Genomic DNA, 26,111 nt, shown 5'->3' on the forward strand with positions numbered 1-26,111 from the left:
AAGGAAAGCATAGTGGGGAAGATAGATAGCAGGGGGGAGGGGGTTGGGTGGGCCTTGGGGGGCACCAGATTTGGAATTGTAGAATCAGAATTCTAGCATCCTGGGAGAGACTTTAGAGATCTAATTCATTTCCCTGATTTTATGGAGATAAAAACAGGACTGAGGAGGACGCTGACATATGGAAAGCCAGTTAGTAGGTGTTTCTGAGGGCCTGCTTTAAGGGAGCCCCTGAGTCTTCCAGTTGGACCCTAGCGAATGGCATGGATTCTTCCTACTGCATCTCTGACTAGCTTCTGGGTGAAGAGTTCCAGGGACTTTTTAGTTTTTGCAAGGCAATGGGGTTAAGTGGCTTGCCCAAGCTACACAGCTAGGTAATTATTAAGTGTCTGAGACTGGATTTGAACCCAGGTACTCCTGACTCCAGGGCCAGTGCTCTATCCACTGCACCACCTAGCTGCCCTGCTTACTACTTTTCTAGGAGGCCCTGTTCACTTTTGGGGAGCTCTTAGTTAAAGAAGTTTTTCCTGGTATTGAGAACTTTGCCTGCTTTTTTCACTTTCTAATTCTGCCCCCTGGGGTCAAGTAGAACAGAGAAATTCTCTTTTTCTCTTGAAAAGGCAGAAGACCCAGATTCTGAGACACCTCTTCTACCAGTTACTAGCACATGAAATGACAATGTATGTGAATTACTTTGCAACCATGATTCCTGAGAAGTGGAAGCTTGGTTATCATTGATATTCTTACTTGCCCTCCCTGTTCTAGAGCTTACAAAGAGAGTTGGGCAGACAAGATATTGAAAAGTGAAATGACAATTTAAGAATGATAATACAGGAATAGTTGATAAAAAAAAATGTGGGTAATTGTCAGAGGATGGCAGACAGTGAGTCTTCCTATGAGTCCTTAGCTGGATGAGATTGCTATGGATCAGAATGGGAAAGTGTTGTATAGAAGAAAGGAATGAGTTGGGCCTTAGGAGGTAGTGCCATGGTATGGAGAAGACTCTGAATGTGGAATCATGGAAGCTCTGGATTCCAATCTGGCCTCTTTGCTGTGTGAACTTGGGCAAGTTGCTTCATTTTTCTGGACCTCAGTTTTCTCATCTGCAAAAAGGGGGTGGGGCTCAGCAACCTCTGAGACCCCTTTTAGTTCTACAATCTTTGAGCCTGTGATTGATGAAGGATGGTTTGTTTGGGGATAGGTAGAGGGGTACCTGTAGGACACTTCATTGGGCCAAAAGTAAATGTTTCCTTTTTCATTAGAACCATAAAATTTAAGGACCACATCTGGAGTATTATGTCTAGCTGGAAGCCATCCCACATGTATGAAGGGCATGGTCACCTGGGAAGTACCAAGAAGGTGCAACCAAAAATATTGAAAATCCACAAGTCTTTGCTATGAAGATTTAATGAGGAACTAGACATGTGTAGTCTTCATAACAAAAAAAATGGCAGGGACAGGAATATTAGATAAAGAAGTGTTAGAAGGGCTGAGATTTAGAAGAGGAATCAGATTTTATTCTATGAGAGCTCAGATTTCAGAACTAGGAGTGCTAGACAGAATTCTAGACGAAATTTAGGGTGGATGTTGGATTATATTTAGAAATACCTTTAAGTGAAACGAATGGGTAAGTTCCTCATTGGAATTCTTTAGAGAAGCTGGAAGTAGAGGGGAGTCTTATCTCAGTATGGGCTGGACTGGATGGCCACTGAGACCCCTTCCAACTCTTAAAATTCTGTAATTCTTTCATAGCATGACTACTGTCTGAAGCTGAGACTCCTTCTAGTCTATCTTCTACCAAAGAGTAGTCAGACTCAGGGGAGTAACTCCATTAATAAACTTCTAGACCAGTGGCCTCCTATCCTGTAGACAACAAGGCAGAGATCCTTGGGGACTGCTGAATTTATCACTAGAGTTCCATGCCCAGTGATATATTTTCTCAAACAATGAGCACAAATAAACATACTATCATGTGTGAGTCGAAGAAATACCTTGACATTGCAAAAGGTTCCTCATTCTCAGATGGGGGGAAGGGAGACTGTAACAGGTCTAGCCTGTATGCATAGAAAGTGTCAGGATGGAGACAGTTTTCTAAACAAATGCTCTGTCTCCAATGCAGTTGGATCTTTTCTACTTGGTACTTCTGGAAATAGAAATCAAGTTTATATGTTTATATAAGTTTATATGATTTTTGTGTTAGTTTTCTACTTTTGTTAGCCCAAATCAGAATAATAATCATGAAAAGTAATTTATGGTTTATATTTATCTAGTACTTTTAGGTTTGTGTAGTGATAATGATAATAATAATAGTGATGATTGCCAACATTTGTATGGCACATAGGTGGTCCATTGTATGCTAGAGTTCTGGACCTGGAGTTAGGAAGACTCATTTTCCTGAGTTCAAAACTGACCTTGAACATTTACTAGCTATATAACCCTGGGCAAGACCCATAACTGTTTGCCTCAGTTTCCTCATCTATCAAATGAGCTGGAAAAGGAAATGATGAATCACTCCAGTATCTCCACCAAAAAAAAATCTCAAATGGGTTCCCAAAGAGTGAAAAAGATTGAATAGCTGATCATGTGCCATTTGTTCCTTACAATGATCCTGGAAGGTGGGTAATGCTATTTTATCCATTTTTTCAGTTAAAGAAATTGAGGCACTTAGTAGTTAAGTGACCTAATCGGGGTAAGTCACATTTAGTAAATACCTGTGGCCAAATTTGAACTCAGCTAGATCTTTCTGACTCCAGACCTACCTCTGTTGACTGAGACACCTAGCTGCCTCTAAAACTTGAAATGATGAGTAGTAAGTATGACTATTATTAGCTTCCAGTTTTACAAATAGTGAATTGAAGGTTATAGGAGTTAAGTGATTTGTGAAATCATCAGTCAAGGACTTAATTCTAAATCTTTTGTTTCTAAGTCAACTATGTATGCATGTCTTTTATTATTTTTAAATTTTATATATTTATAATATATTTAAATATTTTGTGTGTGTGTGTATATATATATACATATATATATCATATAGTTTATGTTGTATATTGTCACATGGGACAGTGGAAATTACCCTGAATTTGGAATCACAGAACCCAAATTTAAATCCGAGTTCTGGTACTTACTGTGACCTTGAACAAGTCACTTAACATTCTGTGGGCCTTAATTGACTCCTCTGTCAAAAAGAAGCAGAGTTGGTTGAAATTGTCCCTGATCATTCTTCCAGCTCTCTGACTATTCTCCTCTGATATACTGAGTCCCACCTGTCCCGCTTTTCCCTTTTTTCTGGGACCTGGATTTGAATTTTGGCAGTAAAACTCACTAGCTGGGCTACTACTTCTCTCTGTGTCTGCAGAAGGGGGAGATGATCATCCTTGCCCTTTCTGCCTCATGGAGTTGTGAGCAAAGAAAGCACTTTGTAGACTTGAAAGCTCTTTGGGAATGAGTCCTCATTATTATTCGTGGACCTAGTTCATCCAGTGATGGGGCATCAGGTTACAGATCTCTAGGCTTCTTTGCAGAGGAAAGACTAGCAACATTTTTTTTGCCCTTTTCCTTAATATATGCTAATCAAAGCTGAGAGTCTGCAGAAAATATCTGTTTGCAAAAAGCCCCACTGCTGTTGCCTTGGCTTCCCTCTCTCCCAGTTCTTCTTCTCACGTCTGCCTCTGGGTGACTATTAATCCAACAATTGGAGCTTGGGGGGGGGGTGATGGGGGGAAGGGAGACTGTAACAGGTCTAGCCTGTGTGCATAGAAAGTATCAAGATGGAGACAGTTGAAAAACACTTGGCAAAATTAAAGGGTGATCTAATGTTTAATAGTAATAATACATTTTTAAAATTGCCTTTATTATTCAAATCTTGGGTAAAAAAAAAAAGTTCTGCTGTCAGACCTCCCTCTCCCAAGTGGTCTGCCATGGTTGATGTATTCTGTTCACCTCCCTGTCTCAAAACCCCCACTGAGAGAGCAGAACGCTCAGCCGGGCTGTCATGTGTTTTTTAAGCTGCTGGATGTATGTGATTGAACCTACTGAGTCCATAATTTAGTGATTTGCTAGGGTCCTGCTAGGCCTCTTTGAAGAAAAAAATACCTCCCCATTAACCCTGTAGAGACTGGCAAGTAGGCTCATATTTGTGGTCTGTTGAAAAGCATGCATCTTAGTTACTCTAAAAATAATAAATGATAATCATTAGTCCCAGGATCTGTGTTCAAATTCTGCCTCAGTCATTTCCCTATTTATATGATCTTAAAAATAACTTCATCTTTCTCTTTCTCCATCTGTAAAATGAGGGGGTTAGACTAGTTGGACCTCTGAGGTCCCTCCTAGATGTAAAACTAATGAATAAATTAATGTTCATATAGCATTTTTAAGTTCTAAAAAATCTATTTCACAACCATGCTAAAAGGATAAGTATTACAGGCATTATCTCTCTTCTTTTACAGATGTGAATACTGAGGTTCAGCCACTTGGCTGAGATCACACACACACACACATATATATATATGAAGTAGGGTTTAAGCCCCGGTCTTGACTGATCCTAAAGCCAAGGTTCTTCCTACTCTGCAACATACCAGAATATAGGGAGGTCAACTCTAAAACATAAATAGCACCATTAATCAAGCATTTAAGGACTATTGTACGCCAGACACTGTGGAGATAACATTCTCTAATCTCAAGGAGCTTACACTGTGTAGCATGTGTAAACATATATAAACATTTTTTACAGAATGAATACAAGATAAAAGTTTGGGAGGTGGCAATTGGGGAAAATTGGGAAAGGCTTCTGAGAGAAAGTGTTACTGAGTTTCATCTTGAAGGAAGAGAAAAATTCTGGAAAACTAAGATGAAGAGGGAGACTAGTTTAGCCATGGGGAATGGGCAGTACAAAGATACCCAGGCAGAATTACCATCCCCTCCATTCCCAACTTTGTGTGATTGTCACTTTGGCATTGAACAAGCTTGAGAGGGAAGTTGGGAGAGAAAGGAGCAGGCAGAGAAGTAATTAATGTACTGTTTTCTGATTTAATAGGCAAAGACTTTCCCAAACGCTGTGAGTGAGAGGAAAACTCTTCAGGTAAGAAAATGATTACTTTTTCCATTTTAAAAAAAGTTTTTATCTCTTCAAAGATAGAAAGTCAAGGTAATTCCTGTTGTTATGGATTGACTTTAGAGGGACTGCTTCAGGTTATCCTGTTCCAAATTGTACCATTCCTATCTTCCCTAACTTTCTAATTCATATTCTCCCTTCTCATCCACAGCTTACCCAAAAGCCTCCTCCCTCCAGCCTTTTACCCAAAAGATTTTTCAGTCCATTCATGTCTCTCCCAGAGCCAGGGCACAGACACCATCCCCTTCTCAGAAAATCCCAGCACGTTTTTTATAGTGTGCAGAGGATAATGAGTTTGGATGGTGGTTCGAAATAAATAAATGAGAGCCCTGACTGTAAGAAACTATCCATCATGTGCACCCGTGAAAGGGAACCTTGGATAAACTTGCAAGAGTCTTAAAATTTTAAAGGGAGATTCTGAATTCTGAAAAGGGGGTGTGATTGATTCAGCTGGGACTCATGAAGCCCTGTTTGCTTTCCCTCCTACTGATATCACTGCTCCAGATTCCTGCTTGGCTCCCCAGCCCTGGCTGAGACCCCAAAGACTTGGGGGAGTGGGGTCCGGGGCTGCCAGTTCTGTGACTGGAGGAAAAAAAAAAGCCTGAATCCTGGTCTTTTGCTTTCATCTTGCTACCTTTCACAAAAGCTGCTTTCGACTACAAGCCATGTGGCTTCCATTGGGGTGCTTTGGCAATCCATTGCATGGGTTTTCTGTTGTTGTCGTCATTGTTTTGGACAAGGGGTGTTGAAGGATTTTTGAAGTGGTTTTTCTTCTCTTCCCACCACCCTCTTCCTTTCTAAATTCAGTTTCTGGTCTTCTTAAGTATAATGTTAGAAATCTGGCATACCCCAAATTCGAAGGGGAAGGAGTATTAGAAGATATTAGAGATTAGAGCTAGAAGTCAACAAAAGATATTGCCCTGCTGACACCACTCCTCCCCAGAAAGAAGTGAAGGGCCTGCAATTTAGCTAACAGTGCCTGGAGCAGACAGATTGGACAAATCTAAAGTATAAAGAGATAGATGTTAAATATTGATTTTAGGGTAGGAATTGTTGGGTCAAAGAATCTCTGGGACTACAGAAATAATCATATCCTAGACTGAGAGCAGAAGGAACTGTAGAGAACACATAGTCTGATTCTCTCATTTAATAAATGAGGAAACTGAGATGGGGAGAGGCTAAGTCACTTGCTCAGAGCCACACTGCAAAGCTCTTTCTCCATAACCTTCTGATCAGGAAAAGGGGAGGGACTTTTAAAATATCCCCATTTTCCTCCGGGAAATGCCACAGTATGCTCACTACTAGTAATAGGCTGCTTTTAGCTCAGTCTACCTTGCTTTGAAGGTATATTTGTAGGTCGATTCCTACAAGACTTTGTAAAGCCAAGCCCTGCATCTCCTCAACCTGGGGACAAGTACTACCCCGAACTCCTAGGGGTCTAGGGAGTGTCCTGGCAGGCCGAACCCAGCCCTGGCCCCCAAGTCAAGCCAGCCAGCAAGGCCCTTGTTTTTCTGATGGCTGGATGCCTGCCCACCAGAGTCTTTCACAGCAGCATCAGATTAAAAGCTGCATTCTGACCAAACCAAAGCATTCATTGTGAGTCACACCCTCCCCCCAACCTCATTCTAAGTTAAATTTATTGGGGGGAGGGGTAGCAGAGTGACTGAGGCCCAGAAGTTACACCTTAGCCTCTTGGGATGGGGGGAGTGGTCCACAGGTGGACTTGGCATTTCAGTGTTAGTTTGTAAAAGGGCTCCCTGGGGTCCTCCATACAGACCTCTTAGGGTTGTCCTCATAAAAACTCTTTTCTGGGATTGGACCCCAAAACTTGCTTTGAAGATTCAGATGCTGAATTTTCCTCTTATCTTAGCAGCTGACTTAACTCTCCTCTTTACTGACCAACAACTCATGTGACCCCAGAAACAAGTGTTGATAAGTCTGTACTGCTTTGGTTCACAGTAGTAGCTAGAAGGGACCTTAGAAGCCATGTAAGTCTAACCTTGATTTTACTGGAAACTGAGGACTCAGAAATTAAGTAACTTCTTCAGGGCCATGTAGCTAGTAAATGAGAAAGAAAGAATTTGAATCCAAGTCCCCTGAATGAAAGGCAGCTAGGCGATACAGTAGATAGAGTGCCAGGTCTGGAATCAGGAAGACCTGAGTTCAAATCCATCTCAAACTTGCTAGCTTTTACAGCTTTTATAGCAATCCCAGACAAACCATTTAGCATTATTTGACTCTGTTTCCTTATCTGTAATTCAACTGGAGAAGGAAAAGGCAAATCACCCCAATATATTTTCTATGTTCGTCCTTCATTTTTAAAGTAGACCATGACATCAGAGAGATGATATCATGACAAGCACATGAATTATATTTGAGTGAGGGGGCTAAGTCACCAGCCTAACTTTTTCCTCCAGAGCCATCTGGGTCCAGTGGCCAGATATGAATCAAGATGACTGGCCCCAGATTTGAGGTAGTCAGGGTTAAGTGACTTGTTCAAGGTCATACAGCAGGTAAGTGGTAAATGTCTGAGGCTGGATTCAAACTCCCATCTCCCTGAATCCAAGACCAGTGCTTTATCCATTTCACCACCTAAGAAAATCTCAAATGAGGTCATAAAGAGTTGGACACGACTAAACAACTTCTGAATCAAAGCCAACATTCTTTCCATATAGAATGCCTTAAGTTTTATAAAATGTACAAAAGACCCTGCAATATTATTCTCATATAACATCAGGAAAGAGGAAATCCTGTTTGTGATTCTTATTTATCTTATTTATCTCTAAACTCCAGGCCCTCACTCTGTCTCAGAACCTTATCACCAGTACCTTGCAGTGGGAAACACTTAACAAATAAGTGCTGATTGGTTGCAGATTGACTGATTCCTAACACCTTTGAACAGTGCCTTGCCAAAAAATAGCTGTTTTGAAAATGTTTCATGAAGGGATGAAAGATTTTTTTAGGTTTTTGCAAGGCAAACGGGGTTAAGTGGCTTGCCCAAGGCCACACAGCTAGGTAATTATTAAGTGTCTGAGACCGGATTTGAACCCAGATACTCCTGACTCCAGGGCCGGTGCTTTATCTACTATGCCACCTAGCTGCCCCTGGATGAAAAATTTTAAGGTCCTGAAAGTAGCACTAGATTTAAAGTCTGGAAACTTAGGTTTGAGTTACGTCTTTTACCCCAACTAACTGGCCGACTGTGGCCTTCGTTCTGACTTCTGAGATCCCTTCCAGCATCCATCCTTTACTGTCTCATCCTCCAGGTGGGCCTCAGATCACACCATGATTTCCTGAGTGGCTCCCCCGTGTTTTTGTTTCTTCCTGATTCATACTTTACCAATGGTCTGCCTCCTTGAGTGCAGTCCATGCAGTTCAGCTGAGGCTTCTTGGTGCCGTGGTCAGGAGGAGCAAGGGTGGCACATGATGCTCTGGATGTTCTTTTTCTGCTGCTAGCTAAAAGGGACCTTAAAAGCCATGTAAGTCTAAGCTCTTGATTTTGCTGGAAACCTGAGGACTCAAGAAGTTAAGTAACTTCCTCAGGGCCATGTAGCTAGTAAGTAAGGAAGAATTTGAACCCAAGTCCCCTGGATCAAGGGCAGCTAGGTGGTTCAGTGGATGGAGTGCCAGGCCTGGAATCAGGAAGACCTGAGTAGGTTTGGGAAACCCAGCTTTGGTAACAGCTATGGTAGGTTGCCCTTTGTGTACCATATACACCCTGCTGCCTGTCATATCGAGGTGTGCCGATTAGCAAACACTTGCTGAGTGAATGAGTGAATAAATGGGATAGAGATGTGATTCAATCTCTTATTGTTGCTCAGATATGAACTTGGGTAGGGAAGAACCAAGGTGCTTGAGATGGCATTTAATTAATATGAGCCCTCTGTAAGACAGACCTCCCCAGATTCATTATCATGGCCACTCTGCAGATTGGAGAAACTGAGACAACCTTCTACCTGTCATCTGTCAGGGAACCACATGGCAGGTGTTTGGCTTCTCTTCAGATTTCAGTGATTTCTAGTGTCATCTTTCATTTTCTTCCTTTTCACCTCAATTATTCCCCAGAGCCAGAAGGAGTTAATAAGCAACTCTAAGTGCATAACTGCTATGGTAGAAGGAACTCGGGCTTGGAGGAGAATAGAGCCCATTATTCCCCATGTGTGCCTGGGAGGGTGGCTGTACCTTTGCCGCCCAGGGAACCACAAAGAAACATTTGAATCGCAGGGCCTTGGGCCCCCTTTTCTTCACTAGACCATTATTCTTGTGCCCACTAGCCCCTGATTATCAACTTCAGCAGAAAAGGAGCAGGGGGGCCCCCCAAGTTTCCAGGAGGATTTCCTAGTGGCAGTTCTGAACTATATTAGCATATTTTGCATTAAAAAAGACGCTAGAAAATGAATTAAATGAATGGTCCTGGTGCTTCGGAAAGGGTCCTCATGAACAGCCAGTGATTGTCCGGGTTTTGAAATTCCCAGCTAATGCCCGAAATTTATGAAGCACTGCAGCAGCCAGCCTTAATCAGGAGACATCAGAATAGCGTGTGCATATTTTAAGGACCATGATATCCTGTTACCACCCGAGCCATACCTGGAGACTTGCTCAAGAGAACCCTGTCCTAGTTTTTGTAGCAAGGCTTGCAGCTTGCCTTCTGCCCCTGGTACTTGATTCTAGCTGAGATTTTATTTTCCCATCTTACTTTCCAAGCCTTCTTTCACCAGAGGAACAAGGTGGGAGGGCTGGGGGAGGGGCTCCTGCACCATCAGTTAAGGCCCAGGGTAAGACCGGAGTCAAAATACAATGTACATCCACCGCGCGGGCTTTCAACAGCTCTTCAGTTGAAGTAGACAGTAAGCTGAGATCAGATCCTTGAATGGAGGAATCTCAGTTGATAATGGAGTTGGAGCCTGGGCCGTGTTCTTCAAGGCGGCCGTGCCCAGACCCGCTTGGAGGAAGTAGGTTCTGTCTGCAGGGTGAGTGTCCGTCTCTGCAGTGGTGGCAGCCGAGGGTCCAGGGCTGGAGTGGAGGGATGCCGGGGTGGGGAGGACCGGTGATTGGAAGGGCAGGACCAAGCACATGCTAAGGGGGCTGCCTTGGAGTGAGCTGCCTGCACAGACCAAGGGCAAGGGAGAGATGCTTTGTATGAGCTGTTGGCCTAAAAAAAATGTGGAAAAAAATAGGCACCGAAAACCTGATAAAACTGGCTCCCAACCACAGTTGGGGGCTTCAGGTGTGGTTAGGGTTTTCTGATTTCTTACTAGGAGCCACCCAAAATGAAAGTCAGCATCATAGTTTCATTCAAAAAATGTCCTGTCCACCCCCCACCCCCTTCTCCAGTTAACATGATCTGAGGCTGCACAGATATAAATAAAAATGACAGAACTGCTAAATAAAGATAGATCCCCTGGGTGAACCCTGATGGAACTGAAAGTACCCAGGAGACAACAGGAATGATTGACAGAAGTAGCTGGTAATTCCTTTCCTCCCCCCCCCCCCCTTGTCTCCTGTGACCCATTGCTTGCACTGGCCCTATAACTACAATGGGATGATTTTTAATAAGGAGTGTATAGGAAATGCTATCATATGCAGGTATGAGGCCCCTCCCTCACAGACCACCCTTTCATCTAGTTTGGTAAAGCTCTGGCCTTCATGGTATGAATGGCTCCATATATCACTCTGTTGGAGTGTAGAGGGAAAGTGGAGGGGTTCTCAGGGCCCACTGCCACTAAGAGACAGGGGGATGAAAAGAACACTCCCCCTAATTCCTTGTGGATCCACAGGGGTATCTCCAGCCAGACTGGGGATGGAAGAATTGAACAGTTATTAGCTGTTGAGGAATTGTTGTTCATTTGACCAAGAAAGGAAATGAGAGTTCAGAGTACCTCTCTTTTGGAGGTCTTTCTTTATTCTCTCCCAAATTACCTTATATATTTTTTAATATTCTGTATCTATTGACATGTTTTGGTTTTGCATATTAAAATATGTTTTTGAGGGCAAATACTATTTCATTTGTCTCTCTATTCCCAGCACTTAGCATGGTGCCTGAGATACTTCATAGTAGGTGCTTAATAAATGATTGTTGACTGGAGAAACAGGCAAAACCTTACGAGTAGATTGGGAGTGACTGGATCTGGATTGTGAAGGACCAAAATGGAGGCTTTTAGAAGGAAAAAAGAAACAAAACTGGAAACTAAATGGAAAAGAACCCAGAATGAATGGCATTAAAAGCATTAATATACTCACAAAGCATTAAAAGCAAAAGCCTAGAGAGAAGAGAATGGGGGAGGGTATTATTGTAGGGTGTGGGTAATTGCTTCACCGTCCAAAGGAATAGGTTCCTCAAAACAGGCCACCCAAGTCAAAGAAACTGAGTCAGGTGCTGAGTACAAAGGAAAAACTGGTTTGGGACTCTAGGGACTTGTGTTGAATCATTGACTCAGGTGGCAGCGAGACCTGGATTCAGATTGAAAAGGCCCCAACATCTCTGGGGACCCAGAAAGTTGACAGAGAAGACTTAACTTGCAGGCTAGAATTGGAGGCCAGAATTGAAGTTTGAGGCTAGAATTGGAGCCAGTGACTGACTGACTTTTTTTCTGCCTGTGTCTGTTTGAATGCCCGAAGATCATTTATCACCTGGCTGTGGGTAATCTGTAGCCTGAGATGCCTTTGCATTGCTCAGTAAAGATGATGTTTGGTTGGATGACGTGTAGATGGGTTGTGCCTTACTGAACTGGGTGAGGGAGAGGGACCACCCAGAAAGAGAAAAGGCAAGAGACCAGGGAGCCCAGAGACACAAACCACTGAAGGAAAAAATACCCCATCCCTGCTTTCCTTAATCTAGTTCATAGCAGTGACGCTGGGAAGTTTGCTGTCTTTGCAGACTATTTCACCACAAATGTCTGCCTTGCCTTCATAGAGACAGTCTAACAGAGTATAGCCTAACAGAGCAACTAGCCTTGGAGTTAGGAAGATCTGGATTTGAATCCAGCCTCTACATTTGCAATCATTGAGACTGATACAGGGACTTGCTGGAATAGGAAACTACCAATACAGGTCTGTAATTTAAAAGTTCCATAGCTGTGATAAGGGGTAAAGAAGCAATAAACATTTCAGTAGCTCTTCAATGTATTACAAAGCACTTCACAAATATTGTCTCATTTGATCCTTGCAACAACCTTGGGAGGGTAGGTATTTTTTTACTATCATGTTACAGGTGAGGAAACAGAGGCAGGATGAGGTTGAAGTGACTTGCCCAGGATCACAAAGCTAGTAGGTGTCTGAGGCCAGATTTGGACTCAAGTTTTCCTGGCTCTAGGTTGAACACTCCATCCACTAAACCACCTAGCTGCTGCTGCTTAAGTGACTTGCCTGAGGTCACTCAGCCCTTATGTTTACTACAAAGGCAGGACTTGGACCCAGACCTTCCTGGCTTTGAAGCTACATCTGCTTTACCATACTGCCTCTCATGGAAGTTTGGAACCCTAGATAAAGTACTTAGCAACTTTGAGCTTCTGTATTCTCACCTGTAACATGGAGATAGCAGGAGCATTAGTACCCCACCTTCCAGGGTTGTCAACAGGTTCAAATGAGATGGTATATGTTAAGTGAACTTAAATAATTCTATACAAAATTTATATTATAAAGGAAAGCCACTGATTTTATTCTTGTCATTGTCTTCAACCTTCTTTCCCTTTTTTCTCTGTCTGGAAATAAAAAAGTTCCTATAAAGGATCAAGTTGTATACAAATACAGAATTAGGAGGGAATTAAGTCTGGCTCCCTTTGAGTGGGATCCTCTAGAGGGTCCTGGAGGGGAAAACTTGTAATTTATATTTTATTTATGTATTTATAGATCCACAACCTACTTAGAATAGTGACTTTTTGAAAGAAGGAAGTGGGGCAGCTAGGTGGTGCAGTGGATAGAGCACCAGCCCTGAATTCAGGAGTACCTGGGTGTTCAAATCTGGTCTCAGACACTTAATAATTACCTTGCTGTGTGGCTTGGGCAAGCCACTTAACCCCATTGCCTTGCAAAAACTAAAAACATAAAAAAAAAGGAAGGAAAGAGAAGTTCTAAAATATTGATTTTCCAGTAGTTACGTCATAAAGTTTTGGAACTGGAAGAGATCTTAGAAGTCATCTGATCTAGGGCTGGACAGATTTAATATGGATTTAAGTGTCAGGCCCCAAATTGAGGAACTAGTTGGATTTTTTTTTTTTCAACCTCCAAGGAAAGAGAAGTAAGGTAGCAAAAGCCATTGGTTCCCATTATCAGTCACTGAAGTCTGCAGAAGCATCTGGAGTGTTCTGGAAGAGTTGAGGGAAGGAGCTAAGCCCACCAGGCTAGTGTAAGGCACTGCCTTTGTGTTCTGCGGGGTGGAGGGGGAACCTCTTCTGGCCAGCATCATCCTAACCCAGAACACCTGACTTGGCTTCAAGAGTAGGGATCAGAGGCTCTTGTTTCAAGTTCTTTCTTTTCTGTGTAGCCTTGGGCCTCTCTAGGCCTCAATGCGTTATTATATAAAATTAGAGATTGCATCAGATGACTATGTGAGTTATAGATCATCTTCCAATTCTAAATTTTCATTTGGCATTTAAAGCTCTTCAATAACCCATTCCTTCATTTCTGTTTTCTTATACTTGACTCCTCCCTAAAAATTGTGATCCAGCCATACTGGCTTCCTTTCCTTGGCAAAGATATAGGTGTGGTTTGCCATTTCCTTCTCTGGTTTATCTTAATGGATGAAGAAACTGAGGCAAACAGGGTTAAGTGACTTGCCCAAGGTCATATAACTTGTAAGTATCTGAGACAGGATCTGAACTCAGATATTCCTGGGCATCACCTAACTACCCACCTTACTGTTTCTCAAATACAACCCTTCTCCCATTCTTTTGGGAGAAGGCCTATGCCTAGAATGTATTATTTCCCTGTTCGTTATGTCTACTTAGAATCACTAGCTGCTTCTTGAAGATGCGGTTCAAATGCCACCTCTTTTAGGAGATGTTAAAAACATCTCCAAGAGGCATTATCTTCTTTGGGTATATGCCCTAACCTTCTGAAGTTTACATTATTTTTTAGGGTGGGTAAAAATAATGAGGAAAGTCATGGAACAACAAAACAAAAGTGTGCCAAATAATCAGATAAATACAATTTGAAAATAAGAAAGGGGTTATAGAATCATAAGGGACCAGAGGAGGATTTATATGTTTTGAATCAAGTTTTAAGGGGTGAGATGACCAAGTATGGGACAGGGGAGGAAAAACATTCAGTTAAGGTGGTCAACACTAATCTCACTCTGGCTTGTGCGAGGCATTGTGCTGGATGGGAATAAGACAGGAAGAAATCTATGAATGGCTGTCTTCTAAATGTTCTAAAAGCTGGCAAGGACTTTGGACATCATGGAGTACATCCCCAACCATCTTGCAAATAAGGAACTGAGACCCAGGAGAATTTATAGCATAAGGAGAGGAGAGGGCCAAGGACTCAACCTACATAACTAAAAGAAAAGACATTTTATTGAAGCCCTTCATTTTATATCAGTCATTTCTGCCCCTTGCCTTGCCTCCTCTGTTGAACCTTCCCCTATAATAAAGAAAAGTCATTATGCAAAAATACTCAGCAATTGCCTCTGATAGTGTACATACAGCATCCTGCCCTGCTCCTCTTCTTTGAGAAGAAGTATGCTTTTACCATCTGCTCTCTGGTATTGTCATTGATTTTTCAGCATTTCTGATTTCATCTCCCTTTTACTGATCTTTTCATTTACATTATTGAAATCTACTTAATCTTGTTCTTTCCATTTTCTTTTCTCTTTTTAGGATGAGTAAAAATAATGAGGACAATTGTAGAACAATAAAATTATCAGGTTGGGCCAAATAATCAGATGCAATTTGAAAATAAAGAAAGGGTTACAGAATCATTCTTTTGTAATTCATATAGATCTTTCTAGGTCTCTCTGAATTCCTCATTCAAGGGATTGAGAAATCTAGAGCCGGAAGGAACTTTAGAGGCCATCTAGCCCAGGGAGGTTGTGATGTGACCAAGATCACACAGGTAGTGAAGATGGGGTTCGAACCAGAGCCAGCATTCTTTCCACTGTATATGTCTATGCTATAACCTTCTTCAGCTATTCTCTAATTTAGGATTTCTTAACCTGGAGTCTAGGGCCTTTTTAAAAAAATTGATTGATTTTAGTATAATTTGTAATCCTAAATATTTTACTTTTTACATTTAAAAATATTATTCCAGGGCAGCTAGGTGGTGCAGTAGATAAAGCACCAACCCTGGAATCAGGCCCTGAGTTCAAATGTGACCTCAGACACTTAATAATTGCCCAGCTATGTGACCTTTGGCAAGTTGCTTAACCCCATTGCCTTAAATAAAAAAAAAAAATTTAGGTTTTTGCAAGGCAAATGGGGTTAAGTGGCTTGCCCAAGGTCACACAGCTAGGTAATTATTAAGTGTCTGAGACTGGATTTGAACCCAGGTCCTCCTGACTCCAAGGCTGGTGCTTTATCCACTACACCACCTAGCTGCCCCTAATAAAATTTTTAAAAAATTAACAAAAAATTATTCTGAAATTCTGTCTACAAGTTTTTACCAGCCCACCAGAAGGATATAATTTTAAAAAAGATTTAAGAAACCTTACTCAAATGGATGGGTCTGTATTTTTTCTATAATTCTGTACCATAAAGGGTGCTGTAAGCCATGTTTAAAATGTAAACCTTGACAAAGAAAGGTTGACTGATTTGCTCACCCCAGTCTCACTTAATAAGAATAACAACATTTAATACTTTAAGGTCTACAAACATTTTACATATATTATTAGTTCATTTAATTCTCATGATAACCCCATGAAGTAAAAGCTGTTATTATTCCCACTTTCTAGATGAGGAAATAGATAGGTGAAGTGATTTGCCCAGGGTCACACAGTTGTTCAAGAAAGGATGTGAACTCAGGTCTACCTCATACAGCTTCTATATCTGGGAGGACCTCCTGGAAATAGAGAATTGAACAGAATCCCTAGAAATAAAATCCCAGAGCCTCATAATCCAAATGGAGATGTGACTTATAGCCCACCTTGGAAGCTCATTTGTGGCATGGAAAGTTACTTAATGGGTTAGTTCTGTTTGCAAACCAAAGGGCTTGAAAGCCTCCAGGAAAGAAACAGAGCCAATCCTTTGTGGTTTCCTTGGTTAGTAGTTAGTATGCATTAGGTGGTCAGAACTGGTCCCAGTGAATTTTAGCTGAGTTAATTTTGCAAACTTGGGTTTGTTGTTTGTGTGTTTCAGAGAAGAGGAAGATAGATGAGGTGGGGAGGGGGTGGAAAATGCATTTAAGAAATTCTACCTTGTTAGAGTCTCATTCTTTCCCCCTAGGATACGGCCAAGTAAACAGCTTAATTTCCATCTCTGCTGGATATGCAGGGATGCATCATTCACACTTGCTAACAGAGAGTGTCTCTTGTCTTTGTCTGGTCTTCTGTAGAGTTGAGGCCTGGCAAAAGGTGACGGACTGCCTCACCTTGGGCAAAATGAAAACACCTGGAGACAGTTACATTTCAGATTGAGCCCCCTCCCAGATCCTCTTCCCTTAGGATCCAGTAGATAACCTCAGGGCCCCAGTCCAGAGCTAAATGGATTTGGAGGCTAGGAGCCATCAATTAACCTTGTGTCTAGGATACTTACTTCTTATTTTTTTCCAAATGCTCTGAGATGGAGGGAAAGCAAAGGTGACATGGTTCAATAAATAGAAAACCTGTAGGCTGCTATTATCCACAAATCCAACCAATCTTCAAATAGGAGAGTCAGAATGACAGAATCCAGGTATACAGGAGTGATATTTGCTGGGAACCCTTAAAGCAATACTGTACCAATTTCCATTTCCTTGACCACAAATATTTTCCAGTTTGTCCATATCTCTGTAACAGAGTCTTTTAATGTTGTATCTTGTGGGTGTGAGGTTTCATTCCTAGAATTCCTTCTTATCGGAAGGAAACAACTGTATAGGCTTATGGATGATGGTGATGTTTATTATTCATTCTCAAAGAAGACCATGATATCGAAGGAGGTGATATGACAAGCGCATAGATTTGAGTGAGAAAATGCTGTACAAAGTCACCAACCTCACTTTCTCCTCCAGAGCCAGCTGGATCCAGTGACTAGAAATGGATCAGGACAATTGGAGGTGGCCTTGGATGAGAGATAGTCAGGATTAAGTGACTTGCCCAAGGTCACACAGCTAGTAAGAGTCAAGTGTCTAAGATTAGATTAGAATTCCTGGCCTCCTGAATCTACTCACTTTGCCACCTAGCTGCTTATGGATAGAGCTAGAATGGATCTCAGAGGTTATCCAGTCCAATCATCTCATTTTATAGATTTGGAAACTGAGAATACAAAAGGATTTTCCCAGAGTCCCACATGTTATAAGCTGGTCTCTGAGAACACCTGGTGTTCTTTCCACTATCAAATCCTATCCTATCTCAAATAACATGGGGTCCTGGACAAACTGTTCAGCCTCTCTGATCCTCAGTTTCCCTATCTGTATCATGAGGGAATTGTGCACAGTGATCTCTAAGGTATCTCCCAGTTCTAGATCTATGAGTCTATGACTGTCATATTGTGTTAGGATTAATTAAGGGAGGGTTAGTTTTAAGGCACTCCAAGAGCACTTGAGTATAAAAACACTATTTCAGCCCAGTCTCCTTGGTAATAGAAAGGAATTGGAGTAATAGATAACCTCTAAAGGTCCCTTCCAGTTCTAACATTCTATGAATCTATGATTCTCATCATCAAGGACAGCTTCAACCAAATTCCTGCCCTTTGATCTGGGAGCACATTTTAAAAAAACAGAACATAACCAAAAAAAAAAAAAGCCATGTCCTTGTGGACCGCAAGCCTGAAAGGCCAGGCCAGAGAAATATGATTATGATTTTGTTTGAGTTTACTTTAAATTCTCAGTTATAATTTGTTGAAGAAGACTTTTTAAGGGAGATCTGGCCACCTGATCACATTAACCCAGATAAGCCCATTTAAAAAAAAAATTGTGTCCTGACCTAAATTTTCCAAGCTAGAGATTTGAGTGGTGGGATTGTTTTAGGTTTTTTGTTTTTTTAGAGGTAGGGAATGAGGATTAGGGTTTCTTTTCCTATCCCTTCAGGAATAGAAGTTTTGCTGTTCTATAAATTCTGACAGATCAGAGACTTCATAGTGGACATCAAAGTGACAGTGAATAAACCCAAGTTCAAATCTCACCTCAGACAATAGGCAAGTCATTACACTAATATCTGAATTATGTAGCACTTAACAAATACTAAGTCATTTCATAAAACAATTCTGTGATGTAGTTGCTATTGTTACTATCACCATTTTATAGGTAGTGAATTTGCCAGGATTACACAGCTAATAAGAGGTTGTAGCTTGATTGAACTCCAGCCTTCCTGACTCCTGTTGTTGCTGTTGTTCGCTCTTCATTCTTGAAGAGGATCATTGACATCAGGAAGATGCTAGCTTGATTGCAGGTGACTTAAGTGAGACAGAACTGTGCAAAGTCACCAGCTTTACTTTCTCCTCCAGAGTTATAGGAGTCCAGTGACAAAACAGGTCAGAATGTCTGGCAATGGTCTAGGATGTAGTGGGAGACGTTGCCCTTTTTAAGATAAGGTCTTAGCCAGGTCTCAGTTTGTCTGAGACAATATCCATTCAGAAGTTAAATTTAACCTAGCTTAACCTCTCTATCTCTATTTTTCTATCTGGAAAATGGAGATACCAAGATAAAATGGTATCTTACCACATACCTCTCAGATTTGTTGTGAGAATAAAATATTTTTTTCTCTTTTATTAAAGATTTTATTTGAGTTTTACAATTTTTCCCCCAATCTTACTTCCCTCCCCCCACCCCACCCCACAGAAAGCACTCTGTCAGTCTTTACTTTGTTTCCATGTTGTACATTGATCCAAATTGTGGTGAAAGAGAAATCATATCTTTAAGGAAGAAACAAAAAGTATAAGAGATAACAAGATCAGACAATAAGATATCTGGGGTTTTTTTCCTAAATTAAAGGGAATATTCCTTGAACTTTGTTCAAACTCCACAGCTCTTTATCTGGATACAGATGGTATTCTCTAACACAGGCACTCTAAAATTGTCCCTGATTGTTGCAATGATGGAACGAGCAAGTCCATCAAGGTTGAACGTCACCCCCATGTTGCTGTTAGGGTGTACAGTGTTTGAGAATAAAATATTTCTAAACTACTTTGCAAACATTAAATATAAATGCTAGCTATTAATATTATTATAGTATATATGTAAAAGCATACTTTAGTGGTCATCCAGATCAACCCTATCCTTTCACAAGAGAGGGAAAACCCCTAGCTGCCCTTGGATGTAGTAAAATACAATTCATGTGCTTGTCATGGCTTCACCTCTCTGATGTCATGGTCCTCTTCGAGAAAGAAGGAAAAACATCATCATCAGACCTTTTAATATATTCAGTATCAAGGCCTTAACAATGCCTTTCTACTAACTATGAGGAACTTAATGATATTGAACTGTTTTTATTCCTGCATGGGAAGAAGATATTGATAACTCATATGAATTTTCTCATTTATAAGAACTGTTAGAAGGAACATATATAGACAGGACATACGAAGGAGCGGAATATAATGGCATAATATAGTAAAAAGATGCAGTCAGTAGGTGATGAAGGAAAGTACTGGGAGGAAGGAAAAGGAGATGAAGAAGCTGAAAGATTTTGCACAAGAGTCAAGAAAAAAGCTTTTTCAATGGAGTGGAGGCGGGGAAGGCAAGGGGGAATGAGTGAGCCTTCATTCTCATCAGAAATGGCTCAGGGAGGAAATGACATACACACTTAATAGGGTGAGGAAATTTATCTTATCCTAGAGAAAAATGAGAAGAAAGGAACGGGATAAGGGGGAATGGGGGGAGGGAAGGGAGGAATAAGTGATAGAAGAGAGGGAAGACACAGTTTTGGACAGGGCTAGGATGAAAGGAGAGAGAGAGAGAGAATAGAATAAATGAGAGTGGGGAGAAATAGAGTGGAAGTACAGCTAGTAATAGCAACTGAGGGAAAAATATTGAAGCAACTTCTCTGGTGGACTTGTGGTAAAGAAAGCAACTCACCCCAAGACAAGAGCCATTGGAATCTGAACACAGACTGAAGTATATTTTTTTTTCTCTCTATTCTTGAGGTTTCTCATATTCTTGGGTAGGGGGAGGGGGGTTTAGGTTTACTCTTATAACACATTCAACTTACATCAATGTATGGCATGGAAACACAATGTAGAGACTATCAGACAGCCTTCTGTTGGGGGGGAAGGGGGGGAATTGTAAAATTCAAAACCTTGCAAAAAACAATAGGTACATATTACTAATGTGTATATATTTGGAAAACAAATAAAATGTTAACCAAAAACAATTAGGCCTTCATAAAATTTGAATGGGGAACCCTATGTGTTTAGTGTCACCCCCATTTTTCCTATCTAGAATGGAATAACTACATTCTAACCAGACCAGACTCTGTCCCTGGCTGATTTAACCCATTCAGGATTTTGCCCTGCCCAGCTTAACTGGCCAAGACAAGGGGTTTGTAAAAGTTCTCTTGACTTAATGATACCTAATTGGTTCCAGACCATGTTTTACAACCCTCATTCTAAATGTCTAGCTGCCCCATTGTCTAAAGGGGTAGGTCCACCTCTCCACAGCTAGCTCCTCTTTCCACTTAATACTTTGGGACAAGTAATCAAATCAAACACTTCCATTGCTTCTGAAAAGGGTATGACAGTGGGCTCCCTATGGCTCCATCATTCTTGTAACTCCCCAAACCAAAGCTGCTTTCCTTTGCTACCACTCCCCCTAGTAGTATGTAAGCTTTTTGAGAACAGAAACTATCTCACTTTTGTCTTTGAATCTTTATCTCTAATGTATAGCTCCAGAATTGGTATCTGGTGGGAATTTGATAAATGATATTTCATTCACTCATTCATCACTGTAGGTCTTCAAGTAGTAGTGTTTGTTCAGCCATCTCAATCACGTCCAACACTTCATGACCCCATTATGGGGATTTTCTTGGCAAAGACACTGGAGTAGTTTACCATTTCTTCTCCTGCTCATTTTACAGATGAGTGAATCTTCCTAACTCTAGGCCTGGCACTCTATCCATTATGACACCCAGCTGCCCATAGCTACACTCTACTGTGCCACCCAGATGACCATAACTGGTTATAAGAAATATTATAAAATGCATAGGGCAGTAGATTTGACTAAGTCACCTCTAAATCCCTTCTAATTCCAAGACTATTTCATGCTTTTTTTTTTTTGCTTTTTGCAATACAATGGGGTAAGTGACTTGCCCAGGGTCACAGGTAGGTAATTATTAAGTGTTGGAAGCCAAATTTGAACTCAGATTCTTCTGACTCCAGGGCCACCACCTAGCTGCCCCCATATTTCATGCTATTTTTAAGCAAAGTAGCTTGATTGAACTCCAGCCTTCCTGACTCCTTTTGCTGCTGTTGTTCATCCTTCATTCCTGAAAAGGATCAGTGACATCAGGAGGGTGGTACCTTGATTGCAGATGATTTAAAAGAGACTGATCTGATTCCTATCACTGATAATTCTTTTTCTCATCTTAAAATTGTATGAGAATTTTCTATGTTTATGAAGAGTCATGACTAATTTGTTAATACAATTTGTGAACAAATAATTTAGAACTTGTCTAAGAACTTTATGGATTAACTAGACCAATGCTTTCATTTTCTTTTAAAATTAATATCTTATTAATAAGATTTTTAAAAACATGATTCACTTAGCAGTGTCACCACCCCATAGGACCCTTCCTTAAAACAAAGAAATGCATCTAGGCAAAACAAAACAGGTATCATTTCTGATTGTGTACAACTGTTCTTCCCTACTTATTTATATAACCCACCACCTCTTTACCAAGAGATGGAAGGTTTATTTCACTGTCATTCAAGTTGAGGTCTTTTCACCGAATTTTGATGTCTTTTAAATGCTGTTTTTCTTTGTTATTGTGATCATTTTGTAAATTGTTCTCTTGTTTTTATTTACTTTATTCATGATTTTATTTTTTCTGTAGAACTAAAAGTTCTTCCCCACTCCCTGATAAAGTAGGTGAGAAGGATGGAAGGAGAAACTTCCTTGATTGGAGAGAGCTCCTTGCCAAGATCACTATGATTCAGTGTTGGATTGGAGTGGTACTAGGTTCTACCTCCTCCCATTCATCATTAAAATTTCCAGCTTGTCAAGTTGAATGTCATCTGGTTTCCCTTTGGACATTTCTCCACTTGGGAAACAATTTTCATATTTCAGAGTGAATGATTTTGATCACTGCAGAATTTTCTGGGTATATTTTATTCTCATTCTTTCTTCTTTTCCCCTGGACTTTTCTTCCAAGTTGAGTAGAGGTCCCAGTGGAAATAGAATGTCCCAGGAGTGAAGAGCACCCATCACGGGGAGAAGTCAAATGAGAATTCTGGGGATTTTTAACAGAAGCATCATTCAGGAGAGGAAATAATCAGAGAGGGAAAAAAATATAAATATTCTTCAAAAGCAAAAATTTCTAACCCATCTTTCCCATACAGAGAAAGAGGTCCTTGGGGATTCAGGCAAACACTGCCTTAAAAGGCATGAAGTGTGGGCCTTCTCTACAGTCTCCCCCCCTCTTTCTTCCTCATCTCTCCCTGTCACAGAAGCAGCAAGTCTTAGGCTGGTAATATCTTCTTCCCACACAAAAATTCAGTGATCTGTATTCTTCACTATACATATAGAGGGATACTGCCCATGAATTTGGGCTTCCCAAGGGTTAAGTAGGAAAGAAGTATTTTAAAAGAGGGTTATTTATTTTACTTAAACCCTATACATTGAATATGGTCTCTCCTCAGACTAATTTTGATCACAGGAAAATGGGATGCTCTGGGAAAACAGGGAAAATTACTAATACTAGTAGTATTATTCAGTTAGTCAATAGTAAATAGGTAACTACCATGTACAAAGTATTAGTATATTAAAGGGAGGCAGAAATAGTCCCTGCCTTTAAGGAGCTTCCATTGTAATGAAGGAAATAATGTTTAAAAACCTTAAGTACATATATGATATAAATGGAATAGATGGAAGATCATCTCAGAGGAAAGGAAATGATTAAGGGGAGGGGAGGAAGGTTGTTGAGACAGACCTCTCAAAGAAAGTGAGATTTGAGCTGAGTCTTGAAGAAAGTCAGGAGGCAGAAGTCAGAAGAGAAGAATATTCAGTGAGAGAGAGAGAAGAAGAAGAAGAGGAAGAGGAGGAGGAGTATTTAGTGGGTGAAGAAGTAAGAGAATTGAAAACTCAAAAATTTTTAAATGAGTGTTAAAAATAAGTAATATATTTTTTTTAAAAAAAAGAACCTTCCTAGTATGAAGGGCAACCAGTAAAGAGGCACTGAGTCAAGTCACTGAATCAGAGAAATGAGGAGGAAGTAAAGTATAAGAAGATTAGGAAGGAACCAGATCATGAAGGTCTAAGTGGTGCTGAGGCAGAGCTTTCCAGTGAAGGGAGACTGAGAATGCAAAGGCAAAGAGTCTGGAGATTGAGTGTCATATTGAAGGAACTGTAAATAGGCCAATGTAGCTGGATGGCAGTGCCCATCCAAAACATGCCCTTTCTTCAGAATTTAGCTCAGTTCCTCTCCTGGCTATGCCAGCCCACATAGTTCTTCTCCCTTGTGAAATAGCCTGTGGGCATATAAATTGTTTGAATCTTTCTTCTGACTCTTGAGTGGTGTTGACCCACAGGCAAACAAATAATCTGTCTTGAGCCTCCATTTCTTCATCTCTGAAATGGTTCTAGTTACACTACTCCCATGTTGGACTGTTGAGGGGTAAGGACTTTGTCAACCTTGAGACACCACAGAGATGTGAGTTCTTATTATTAATATCTTGTATTTTTATTTAAGTCCTTCATTTGTCTCTCCATTAAGATGGGTAACTCCTTGAAGATGTAGATTGAATTCCTATACTTCTGTGTGATTTTTAGTTACAGGGTCTGCTTCTTTGTTAACAGAAAAGGGTGTATTAAATGGTAGCAGTAAGGAGTAATGGAAAGGGTACTGGACTTGGAATTAGGAAGACTTGAGTTCAAACCTTTCTCAGGCACTTCATCGCTGAGTGAACCAGGGTCACATTTGAACTCTTCTTAGCCTTCATCTGTAAAATGAGGGAGTTGGATTCACTGACTTCTAAGGGCTTTTTCAGCTCTAAAACTGAGGTCCTAGTTTTTTTGGGGACTTAACAGATTATTAAATATATATCAGATCCTTGATAAGAATGGGAACTGAAATTACCTTAGCTGTGTGACCTTGGGCAAATCACTTAACCCCATTGCCTTGCAAAAAAACCCCTAAAAAATAATAATTACAAAAGGAATGGAAACTGATATTTATGTAATATTTTATGTATCTCAGGGAGTTAGTACAGATGTTATCCCCATTAAAGATGGAAAAAAAGAGACAAAGTGACTTAACTAGAGTCACACAGTTAGGAATTTTTAAAATATTCTAAGTAATTCATATTTTAATTTAAATTTTTTTCTAATTAAAATAATTAACATTCTTTTAAAAATTGAGTTCCAAATTTTCTTTCTCTCTAGCTTCCTCCCTTATCCACCAAGAAGGCAAGCAATATAATACCCATTTTACATTTAAAGTCATGCAAAACATTTCATATTTGCTTTGTTGCAAAAAAAAGAAAGTGGGAAAAATATGCTTTAGTCTGCACTAAGCATTCATCAATTCTCTCTCTGGAAGTGGAGAGTATTTTTCATCAGGAGTTCTTTGGAATTGCCATGGATCATTGATAAGAGTAGCTAATTCTTTCATAGTTGATCATCATTCCAATATTTCTATTACTTGATTCTCTTGATTCTGATGTTCTTGATTCTTGATGTTTTCTTGATTCTGTTCACTTCATTTAGCATCAACTCATATGAATAACAGACCTAGTTGAAGTATTGTTGGTCAAAAGTGTATGCACAGTTTGATAGCCCTTTCTTTGGGCATAGTTCCAAAATTAGGAAATTTCTGTAGTGGAATTTGAACTCAGGTTTTACTTAGTCCCAAATTCAGTGCTCCATCCATGATTCCCCTCTGCTTTTTGTCCAATCTAACTCCCTTATTTTATAGATGAGGAAAAGGAGAGCCATAAAGATGAATAAGGTCATATCCCCAAGGAGTTACCATTCTTATTGGAGATACAAATGAAAGACTTAAAAACTTTGGATTAGTCAACAAGTCTTATTCTGAGTCAATTTTTCTGACTCCCAAAACCAGCTAGCTCCAGTGATAAGAAATGTGATATCCCTGTCACTCTCCTGGCTTGAGTGTCCTCAGATACCCCTAACCTGTTCAGGACCTGCCATATTTAAAATTGTGAAGACATGAAGGCAGTGAGGGTGGGGAGATTGGTCTGCTGCCTGTTGTGGCTTAGAAAGGGACAATAGGAGGAGAGAGCCAGATGCTTTTGCTCAGATGATTTAATCTCCAGTGTGAGAGGCTTGGCAGAGCCCCCAGTGGGACAGGCATCTCTAAAGACCAGAGGTGTCATAGCCTGAGATCAGAGAAGGACTGGAGAGGAGAGCAGAGGCTTGGGGGTCCTGTGCCCCATCTTTTCACTGTTACTTATTAGCTATCTTTTTTTAAGGTAGTCATCTGATCCTTCTTGGGTTTTCAGTTGCTTCATCTGTAAGATGGGAATAAGAACACACTGCTTGAAGTCTCAGGGCGGGAACAGATAATCTCTTGATCATCCCTTCCAAGTTCTGTGATTGAGCTAGGAGTGGGCATTTTCCAAGCTTCCCTTTTTAGGCTCTGCCTTGTCATCCAATCCCCCTGGCTACTAGTTGTAAAAATAACTTGGGCACTGAAGACATGGCCGAAAAGAGGGAAAGAGTCTTACCTGGCAGGCAGGCTAGGTTTATAGTTGGTTTGTAGAAACTAAAG

The 26,111-nt window shown here is 40.6% G+C and overlaps 1 protein-coding gene across 10 annotated transcripts in view; it reads left to right on the forward strand.

Moving 5' to 3' along the window:
* ZHX2 (zinc fingers and homeoboxes 2) overlaps positions 1–26,111 on the forward strand; it is a 208,748-nt gene that overhangs the window by 43,206 nt on the left and 139,431 nt on the right. For 9 of the 10 annotated variants that reach the window (XR_012471627.1, XM_074201554.1, XM_074201562.1 and 6 more), the window contains exon 2: positions 5,030–5,074. The exons of the other annotated variant lie outside the window; for it this stretch is intronic. The gene's annotated coding sequence lies outside the window, so the exon portion shown is untranslated. The remainder of the gene's footprint in view (positions 1–5,029; positions 5,075–26,111) is intronic. 10 annotated transcript variants of the gene reach the window in all.

The sequence above is a fragment of the Macrotis lagotis genome, chromosome X, assembly GCF_037893015.1.
Source record: "Macrotis lagotis isolate mMagLag1 chromosome X, bilby.v1.9.chrom.fasta, whole genome shotgun sequence".
NCBI classification, from domain to species: domain Eukaryota; kingdom Metazoa; phylum Chordata; class Mammalia; order Peramelemorphia; family Peramelidae; genus Macrotis; species Macrotis lagotis.